At 38.6% G+C, this 11005-nt stretch overlaps 1 long non-coding RNA gene across 2 annotated transcripts; it reads left to right on the top strand.

The window, feature by feature from the left end:
* Positions 1 to 487: 487 nt before the first annotated feature.
* Positions 488 to 10051, top strand: LOC311064688. 2 transcript variants are annotated; one of them, XR_014602738.1, is made up of 3 exons: positions 488 to 1259; positions 9087 to 9135; positions 9522 to 10051. It is a non-coding gene; the product is annotated as an uncharacterized lncRNA (long non-coding RNA). The 2 variants fall into 2 exon arrangements; XR_014602739.1 differs by lacking the exons at positions 9087 to 9135; positions 9522 to 10051 and adding exons at positions 1616 to 1667; positions 3581 to 4490.
* Positions 10052 to 11005: the final 954 nt, after the last annotated feature.

Here is an 11005-nt window from a genome sequence, read left to right as displayed (position 1 = left end):
GTGTGTGTGTGTGTGTGTGTGTGTGTGTGTGTGTGTGTGTGTGTGTGTGTGTGTGTGTGTGTGCGCGTGCGTGCGTTCGTGTGTGTGTGTGCGTGCATGCATGCATGTGTGTTTGTGAGTGTGTTTTGAGAATTCGGTGGAAATGCACGCCGATCTCAAAAACCACAAAATCAAGGAAGTCTTTCTGCAGCAAACCTGAAAAAAACATCTATCTATCCATTCCATGAATACACTATTTGAGTCTTAAGCTCAATTAAAACAATGCTTGTTGAAAATGTAAAACATTATCTAAAAAATGTCACTTTTTTGATTGTACAACAAAGTTAATCAATAGAAGTGAGCATGCAAAGTCACCTTTCTTAGTTCAATAGCTCTGATCATCCATTGCAACCACACTTCCTTCCTTGAAACTGTCAGTCATGTTGCCTACCAGTTACACTGTGTGTGAAGCTTCTCCATTTCTATTTTTGCAGTCATGTCTCTTGCCAAGGCAGCTCTACTCTCTGTGCATGTGCTATCCATGGTCATCTTAATGCTCAATAAGTTTGCAGGTAAAGAAAGGGTTTGTATGTGTATGCTTTTGATGCAAATAATTGTATGCATTATTTTTCTTAATACAGATTATTCTTTTCATACCACCACAATTTTCTTCCACATTAGGGTGTGTTTCTGATACTGAGAACAGAGATCAAATGGCATCCATAGGAGACGTTGTTCACTTCAAGTGCGATGTTTCTGATCCTCTACAAATCGAATGGGACAAAGACGGATTTCAATTAATTGCTCACCTACTTTCAACTAATAGGACTGTGAGAGCTGAGAATTTTACCTCATACAGGATTAGCCTTAATCATGATTATTCAGAGCTGAACATTACTAATATCCTCCAAGATGATGCAGGGGTCTACAACTGTAAAGTAATAACTCAAAGAGGTCACTGGACAATTTACTGGAATTTAACCATCACTGCTTACACCAAAGGCAAGTAGTAACGATTAACTACTTATATGTCCAAAATGTTAAACTTTAAAAAAAAAATGTTTCAGTTTTGAGGGGGACAAAGCAAACTTCAAAGGTTTATATTAGTCCAAAATAAAACTGACATCAGGCCCTCACCAAATGACAACTAAGGCAACAGTTAATGTTGTTTTCTTTTAACTTTGCACAGAAAACCATCTGTCATGGTTTCTTCCATCCATAATTGCTGCTGCTGTTGCTGTGGTTTTAAGTGGCATAATTTGTTCAGTCTATCTGTATAAGTGAGTATCAAATTAAATTAAAAACACTATCAATGAGCACAGATGATTCCATATAGTTCAAAGAATGTGAACAAATATAACTCAACACAAATATTCAAATATTGGCAACATGTTCCTAATCTTCTCTATTGATAACGTTTTCTGGTAAATGGACACTTTTTCTTCTGGAGAAAAGATAAGACCACCAGAACCAAAAGCTGATTTGTACGAGTGCAAAAACTGTCATATTATTAGTCCACATCTTTGATTAGACTTGTACTCTGCAACCTTATCTCAATAAGGGGCTAATTCTGTTGTATAGTGGCTATGTGTAAATACAAATGAAGTCAATCTGTACATCTGTATGTTCTCTGCAGAAAATGCAAGCAGGTTCATGAGGCTCCTGATCACATTGAGGGAAGCGGCCAGGTTAGTAGAACAACACACATCTCATCATTCTTTTTCCATTTCTTTTTCCAGAAACCCAAATGACTAGCCCTAAATGTAAACTAATGGACGCCTGCATAAACACTAGTGCCACAAACACTGAGTCAATAAATATTCGTAAAAAAGCAAAACGATCTACAAGCTCACAATGAAACACATCTGTGACGTGAGTGCTAATTCAAGAAGGTTAGAACAGAAGGGCCCGCTCTGGGCCCCAACAGTCTCATTATGGTCATGAGATCTATTTAGCCACTGCCTTTTCATCTTATTTTAGAACACTAATTCAAATAATGCAAAGAGTATAAGTCAAGTCAGCTTAATATGTATGATTGCGAAAAAAGTGTTATGCACATCAAACAATAATAAAAAACATTACTTATGATGAACATACTAATGATTGCACTTGACTTGATATTTTTATTTCAGTTCCTTAGTTTATGTATTTTTCTCAGTTCTCTGTCTGCTGAAATTGTCTAGTCAAATGATGTGTGGTTTGTCCACAAGTGTCTTTCCGAGTTCTCTTCCTTCACCATCACTGTGCAGTTCTTGCTGATGAGACAAATACTTAGAATAATGATGAGATGACAAATACATATGGCTGAGATTTCAGTTCCTTCAGTTCTCTGTCTGCTGGAAAGTTCTGGTCAAATGATTTGTGGTTTGTCAGAAAGTGTCTTTGCGTGTATGAGAAGTATGATGAGTGCATTAAAATGTCATTAATGAGTCAATCCTGGGATGTGGAGGTCTTGACAAATAAGTACAAGATATTATACATTGTATATAATCTTAGAAAGTACGTATGTGTCAGTGAAATAAGATTTAATTTAGAAATATTTATATAGTGATTATGGTCATCTTTGATTAAAGATAAAACTAAAAATCTTTGTCGTGTCATTTTGATAGGGGGCTGGCAGTTGAACCACATGCTAGTATGGCTGAAGAATTTTGTTCGGTATTGTGTACACTAGTACATTTAGCTGTAAACTGATGTCTACGGAAGTGTATGTGTATCGTACAATTCAAATGAAAATGACAAAAGGTGAAAATGTAATGTTATCCTACATTTGAATTAGAAATGTCCATTTATGTAATAATGCTCAAAATGAAAATGAATGTAAATCAATCCCGTTTGACAACATATGCAGTACGACAATATGAAAATTGACGTGCAATTGCCCATGCTATAATTTCATCTGAAATTACATTTTAATAGAGAACTGCAGTAACCACTTAAAGCCTATAGGCTATTCATTCTACAAACTCACAACGTGTCGTGTTGTGATGTGTTGTGACTTTGAGCTTGTAGGGTATTTTCGGTGAATGTTCGCCTATTATGACATGTCCAGAATAGGGATGCTGTGGTTAAGCTTTATTCAAATTATATTTCAAATTGAAAAATCTCATTACTCCATTTTAATAAAATAGATTTTTGTATGCAATCAAAATAAATTTCAAATTAAACAAATCATAAGTTATTTGCATTAGTACTTTCAAAGGAATGTAGCCTACTCAATTTTCAACATCACACTCTATTAAGTATTATATTTTCTATCATTAAAATGTCTAGAGAGACAAGCATGTTCATTCTGCAGTTCACGTTCATCAATGTGTTGTTTCTCTGCCCATGGTTTCATACCCTGAAAAACATTATGATAGCAGAGGCAGGGGCTCAGGAGGAGGCAGAGCAGTTGCCTGGGAATGAGAAGGCCCGGGGGTTCGATCCCGGCTCCTCCTGGTATCACGTTTAAGTGTCCTTGAGACACTAAACCAACTTGTCTCTGGATCAATTTCTTCCCACTGCTGACAGTGAGGATGGTTTAAATGACAAATTCTGGGTATGTAGAAATGAACTTCACCAATTTATCTTTCCCCTTTCCCTCCTCTATATTTGTCAGCCCACAGGTCCAGACCCCATCTATCAGAGCCTCCGACCAGCCACTATGGATCAGGATCAAGTCTATAGTGTCATAACACCATCTACAGCAGTGGTTTGACACGCACGCACGGGCACGCCATGATAAAGCCCTACATGGGCGAAATGTTGTTCACTTTTGGTTAAAACAAAAATGATGTCATGTGCGGACATTCCTTTTTTTCAGTCTTCTCACGTGCCCAATCTGCTTTAGTGCCTAGTTTACCTGTGCCCACATGTATTCAACAGTAATTCCACCAATGTGGTATGCTCACTTGCTCGCACTGTACAAATGTATTCAGTACTTTGGTCAAACAAAAAGATGTTTAAAATTGAGTATCTCTGAACACAAAACTGTACAGGAAATACGTACAGGAAATGCTGAATATGCCATGGCAAAAAACACTCACACCTTCGCTTTGTTGGTGTAGAACAAATCACTGCCACTAGAGGGGATAACCTCCCCAAGGTGTTAGTGTAATGTTTTGGAGAGACCAATTAAATACCTTGCAACCATGGGGTAGTGATGACATTTCTTTACCACCTTGCCATATCTTAAACATTATAAATGGGAGTAACATGTTCCTGTTGGCTTGGGTATATTTAGTTATTTAATACCGTAGGCCTTCTAATTACTTTGTATTCCATAGGCACTGAAACTCACATAGTTTAAACTCACATGCAGTGCATTTCCTGTTACTGTTTATGCTCATGATGTAATGATTAAAAATCTTCTAAGAAGGATGTTGCATTATTGAAGGTATTGTCACTGACAGCATGCACTAATCTAATCTCATGTATCTTCCGGTCGATCTTATTTTTCTATATTCATGTTGTACTGATGAATGTATTCTGGTCATATGTACAGCTTGTCTACCCCCAGCCTACACAGATAGGGATGACTGTAAACAATATAAAAAGAAGCGTGCCATGTATACCATCAGGTTTTTGCTATGCTCGGATGAAGGCTCTGGACAAAACACTTTAGTCTGGTGTAGCAGAATTAAAACATTTGCATCTGAGTAAAAGTCTTGCATGTGCATTTTTTGGAGTGCCACCACCGTGTTTATCTTTATGCTGTACTGTAGATTTACATGTGCAAGTTTGTCATGATTGTCACTGAATTTGCATTTCACCGTTATCTCCTTTATAACACTATATGCTATCCTACACAATCAAATCCCAATCAGCATTTTGATTATCTTCTCCAGCACTGGATAATATAGAACCCTTCAAATGTTCTTTATTCTCTCAGACTGAAGTGTAACAGTTGGCCGATGGCTAAGGTTCCAAGAATTGACAAAGTCTAAGAGTGTTTTTCCTATTTACCTCCCAAAACACCAACAGTTGTCGTGTAGGATTTATACAGTGCAGGCCCGAGAAATAATACTTAAAATATAAATGATAAGACTGGCCAAAAATAAAGTTTCAAAAATAAAGAAAATGGTAGATAAAAATGTTGTTACCACTCTGGCTCCTCTGGTGCGATATCCACTTAGGCCAATAACATTTACAAAAGTGATGGATTGCACTCATGTACTTCTTGTCTTTACAATGAAGGACAACCATTTCAGCCTTCCAGCCTCCCTTATATACCAGGTGAGACTCACCCACAATGATTAGAAATTGGCAACCATCAACTCAAACGAGGCTGTTTCCCAAACAAACTTGCAGTGCATTTCCAGACGCCAATTTATTCACAAAACAATTACAATAAAACTATACAATACAGATAAGAACACAGGCTACAACACTGGCTGCTGACCACACACCTCTAAGCCGGCTTGATAACAATCAGTTATCGGAAGCAGTTGTGTAGTGTGTGCTTGCAATGTCTCCTTCTATTGTCTATCCACAAGTTTCCTAGGGCGTTGTGGGCATCACTTCCTGTCGATTTGATATGCTGATACCTGATCAAATCGACAGTCAGGAAGTGATGCCCACAACGCCCAAGGAAACTTGTGGATAGAGCACAGGTTGCCCCGTGACATGACGTTCCTGAATCTTCCTGTGAAGGTGTCGACCGGGCTGCAAGTTGCAGCCGGGTTGATACCTTCATGCCTCAGGCCTGCAGCCTGCAACATACCAGTCAGCAACACTGCTATACCACACGATGGAGAACTGATGTGCAAACTGATCTGCTTTTAATTACAGTCAAATCAGACAAAAATGTATGTAGCATAATTTGGAGTACAACGACTTCTATTACACACACTAGTGATTGTAGTAGTTGAATCTCAACATATCGATGAAAGGTAATTTCACCCAACCTGTAGGCTGATGGTGTACGTACTGTATGTATTAGTTATTAGATTAGATTATTGGTTTACTTATGTATTACTTTATTATTAGATTACTATTTCTATGCATTTGATGTATTATGTATGTATTATGATATATTATCTTGTGTCCTTGCTTACTGTAAATCGCTCTGGATTACGTCTGCTAAATGCCTAAACTGTAAACTGTAAACACAGAGTCACACTTCAAAACCATAACCGGTGGTTGTGGTTTTGAAGTGTCAGAAAGATGGAACATTTTGCAGCACAAACTAAGACAAGCTACCAGCCTGTTCTCAGCACTTTATTTTATCATCCATTGTATTCCAAACGGATTCACTAAGTAATATATCTCAAGATACACCCAAGATACACTACTATCAGTCAGTGAGGAATATCACATGCATTCATTTTGTGCCAGCGGCCATTTTGTAAAAGTAGGTCTCAGTCTATTCAAATGAAAGAGAAACGTAACTTTTTAAGGGTTCAAAACCATGTTTTTCCTAGAGTCTGATATGACTGAGATAAAAACTCAAGCTAATCACAAATAGCTGTATAGCCTATCATCTATGTGTGAACATGTGCATTTGTGCAGTAGAGTTCAGAGGAAGAGGTTATAGATGCCCAAACCACCTAAGCTGGCTTGAGGACGGGGTGTGACCCCTCAATGTTGAGATGTGCCCACAATGCTCGAGCATGCTTGTAAAAAGAAAAGAAAGACAAAAGAAGGAGGATTGCTTCCTCAAGTGGAAACTTTGGTCTCTCTCTCTCTCTCTCTCTCACGTTGCGCTCTCTCTCTCTCTCTAATTTGTTAAGCACAATAAAGAGAGGAGAAACAAAACTCAGTTCAATAACATGTGTGTGTGGCCTGGGCCGCAGCGTGGCGGTCCAGGCACCCTAGGCTGCAATGCCAGCCTGACAGCGTGTCGCGGGTTCGACTCCCGATCCTGACGACCTTTGCTGCGTGTCACCCCCCATCTCTCTCCCCATTTCCTGTCAGCCTACTGTCATCTATCAATAAAAAAAAGGCAAAAAGCCCAAAAAATATCTTTAAAAAAAATAAAAAAAATAATAATGTGTGTGTGTGTGTGTGTGTGTGTGTGTGTGTGTGTGTGTGTGTGTGTGAGTGCGTGCGTGCGTGCGCGTGTGCGTGCGTGTGTGAGAGAGAGAGAGAGAGAGAGAAGTAACAAAAAAAAACACAAACAGCCTTGACTAACTATCTGAACATAACATGTGTTTGTAACTGCATTTTGCATGTGATAACATTCAATGTTCAGTTTACAGTTTAGTAGTTTGTTGTAGCATGAAGAAAGGATTGCAAGTGACGTGTGTGAAGAGCAGAAGAACGATAAAAAACACATTCCACAGCAGGCCAGTAATTCTATTTTTCATTCCAAAAGTCAATGTATAAACAATGTTTAAATACAGCATGGCCTCAGATATTTATAAATACTGTAGCTATGTGAAAAGTTGTCTTTTAAATTCATTGTGCTGAAGATATTTGAAACTAGAAATGTCCTGTGGTTTGTCCAATAAAGAGAAGAGAAATGTTTACTCAATTCCGTTCCTTTGTGTGTGTGTGTGTGTGTGTGTGTGTGTGTGTGTGTGTGTGTGTGTGTGTGTGTGTGTGTGTGTGTGTGTGTGTGTGTGCGTGCGTGCATGCATGTGTGTGTTTGTGAGTGTGTTTTGAGAATTCGGTGGAAATGCACGGCGATCTCAAAAAACACAAAATCAAGGAAGTCTTTCTGCAGCAAACCTGAAAAAAACATCTATCTATCCATTCCATGAATACACTATTTGAGTCTTAAGCTCAATTAAAACAATGTTTGTTGAAAATGTAAAACATTATCTGAAAAATGTCACGTTTTTGATTGTACAACAAAGTGAATCAATAGAAGTGAGCATGCAAAGTCACCTTTCTTAGTTCAATAGTTCTGATCATCCATCGCAACCACACTTCCTTCCTTAAAACTGTCAGTCATGTCACCAGTTACACTGTGTGTGAAGCTTCACTATTTCTATTTTTGCAGTCATGTCTCTTGCCAAGGCAGCTCTACTCTCTGTGCATGTGCTGTCCATGGTCATCTTAATGCTCAATGAGTTTGCAGGTAAAGAAACAGTTTGCATGTGTATGCTTTTGATGCAAATAATTGTATGCATTATTTTTCTTCATGCAGATTATTCTTTTCATACCACCACAATTTTCTTCCACATTAGGGTGTGTTTCTGATACTGAGAACAGAGATCAAATGGCATCCATAGGAGACGTTGTTCACTTCAAGTGCAACGTTTCTGATCCTCAACAAATCAACTGGTACAAAGACGGATTTCAATTATTTGCTCACAGTTTTTCAACTAATAAGAGTAAGACTGTGAGAGCTGAGAATTTTACCTCATACAGGATTAGCCTTAATCATGATTCTTCAGAGCTGATCATTACTAATATCCTCCAAGATGATGCAGGGGTCTACAACTGTAAGGTAATAACTCAAAGAGGTCACTGGACAATTAACTGGAATTTAACCATCACTGATTACACCAAAGGCAAGTAGTAACGACTAACTATTTATATGTCCAAAATGTTAAACTTTAAAATGTTGTTTCAGTTTTGAGGGGGGACACAAACTTCAAAGGTTTATATTAGTCCAAAATGAAACTGACATCAGCCTCACCAAATGGCAACTAGTTAATATTGTTTTTTCTTTTAACTTTGCACAGAAAACCATCTGTCATGGTTTCTTCCATCCATAATTGCTGCTGCAGTTGCTGTGGTTTTAAGTGGCATCATTTTTTCAGTCTATCTGTATAAGTGAGTATTAAATGAAATTAAAAACACAATCCATCAGCACAGATGATTCCATATAGTTCAATGAATGTGAACAAAATATAACTCACCACAAATATTCTAATATGTCATTGGCAACACTTTCCTAATCTTCTCGATTGATAACGTTAAAAAAAATCTAATACTGTTTTTGACTTATTTTTCTGGTAAATGGACACTTTTTCTTCTGGAGACCACCAGAACCAAAAGTGGATTTGAGTGCAAAAATTCTAATATTATTAGTCCACATCTTTTGACACTGGTTAGAATTGTACTCAACATTATCGCCACATTATCTCAATAAGGGGCTAATTCTGTTTTATAGTGGCTATATGTAAATACAAATGAAGTCATGCAACATCTGTACATCTGTATGTTCTCTGCAGAAAATGCAAGCAGGTTCAGGCTTCTGATCACATTGAGGGAAGAGGACAGGTTAGTAGAACAACACATCTCATCATTCTCTTTCCATTTCTCTGCAAAACATCCACACTGACTAGCTCCTGTCTGAAGGACTACAGTGACATTTTAACCACAAAGCTCTTCCTCAGACTTCCTGTCTGTGGAAACTGAGGAAGAGGTTGATATTCGACATGTCACTGTGTGCTATGTGCTTCTGTTTGAAGTGCCCGCTGCATGGAGTATGTGTGGAACCATGTATTTATTTCTGCAAGGTATTTTATTGTATTGGTGCAGCACCTTTCTTTAGTCATAAGAATGTGCGTGTCAGTTTTATTGATTAATTCCCTGTTCCTACCTTCCTTCCCTTGACAATAAATTATACGTAAAAAAAATACGTATTTTGCTTCCTATCTCTACAGGATATCACCCTTCAATCTCTGGACAGCACAGACAGGAATACAAGGATACATGACCAGGGGAGTCAGTATGTTGAGAGACTCAATTCAATCTATGGACACTTCTGAAGCAACAAGACTGCGGTTGAAATTAGTCCATACTACGCTGAACATGCTTCAACAGACAAACAGTACACAATGTTGAAGTGCACAGGGATGCCACATTGACGATGACTAAAACCCAGTGAGTGGAAGCTTGTGATACACAGTAAAGCCTGATTATTTATACTTTCACAACAGTCACAAAGAAAAACACCCAGCCCTGCACTGGGCCCAGCCCCGGCTTAACACAAGGGCTTCAGGTGCTAAAGCACAGGGCACCAACCTTGGGGGGGCACCAAACGGCATGGAGAAAGTGAAAGAAGACAGAACTATCGCCGAAAAGCACCGACATGTAGAAGCAGCGGCTGCTGAGGGAGCGCTAAAACAGCGAAACGTGCCGGTGAAGCTCATTTTGTTCCGCGCTGCACCCCCCCCCCCCCTCCATGGGCCGGTGAAGACCACAAATGCCAGGGCAGTTTTTTTTGTGCCAGTCCGTGCCTGATGTAGTGTCAGGTACCTTGTTTCAGAGCCCCGTGGTTTCCCCTGTGTAATATATTTTGCCCTGTGAGGTGTACCTTTGTTTGTATTATTATTATTTCAGTAAAGTTGTTAATTGTCCACCTTGGTTTCATGGCTCTACTTTGATGAGTTACTGCATATGGTTATACCCGGGTCCCTGACAGTAGGAGGAGTAAACTTTCATATTGAATCAAATATCACTCCAGTGCAAATGTTCCTCTCACTGTAGTACTAGTAGCATCATCATAGCCATCTCCTGCTTGATTCAATTAGTGTGATTTAGGCAAAGAAAGGAGAGCCCTATTACTGAATAAAGATGATCCATGAATGTTTACCTCATGAGTATAATGTGTAGAAACTTGGGTTCTTTCAATGTCACTTTATTTAGGACTGGACTGGTAGCAATGTAGCAAACAGCATTACATCCTGTCTCTCAGTACACTTTAGATCTCCTGATAGTCTCTTTGGGTGTGGCTTATGTAGACTAGCAGATGGTGCCATCTAGTGGTTAGTACAAATCATCACATATCACAACAATGAGCACAGATGATAGTTAAAAGAATGAACAAATATGACTCCACACAAATAATCAAATCTGTCGTTTGGCAACACTCCTCATCTGCTCTATTAATAACGGCATTTTTTTTCCTGGGAAATTGACACATTTTCTTCTACAGAAAAGCTACCAGAACCAGAAGCTGATTTGTGTGCAAACCCACGTCTTTTAAACTTGTTAATGTACTGTCCAAAATTCTCTCATAAGGTATAATTTCGTCTTATGGTGGCTATAGGCTTTAAAAATCACCCTTCCTTGGTTTTTGGGTATGTTGTCATGTTTATGTTGTCTGTGTTTTGGGGTATGTTGTCATGTTTATCCAGACAGAGCG

The sequence above is a fragment of the Gymnoscopelus microlampas genome, assembly GCF_963454915.1.
Source record: "Gymnoscopelus microlampas genome assembly, chromosome: 17".
Taxonomy (NCBI): domain Eukaryota; kingdom Metazoa; phylum Chordata; class Actinopteri; order Myctophiformes; family Myctophidae; genus Gymnoscopelus; species Gymnoscopelus microlampas.
The sequence above is the reverse complement of the archived record's forward strand: the minus strand, read 5'-3'. Positions and strand labels throughout refer to the sequence as shown.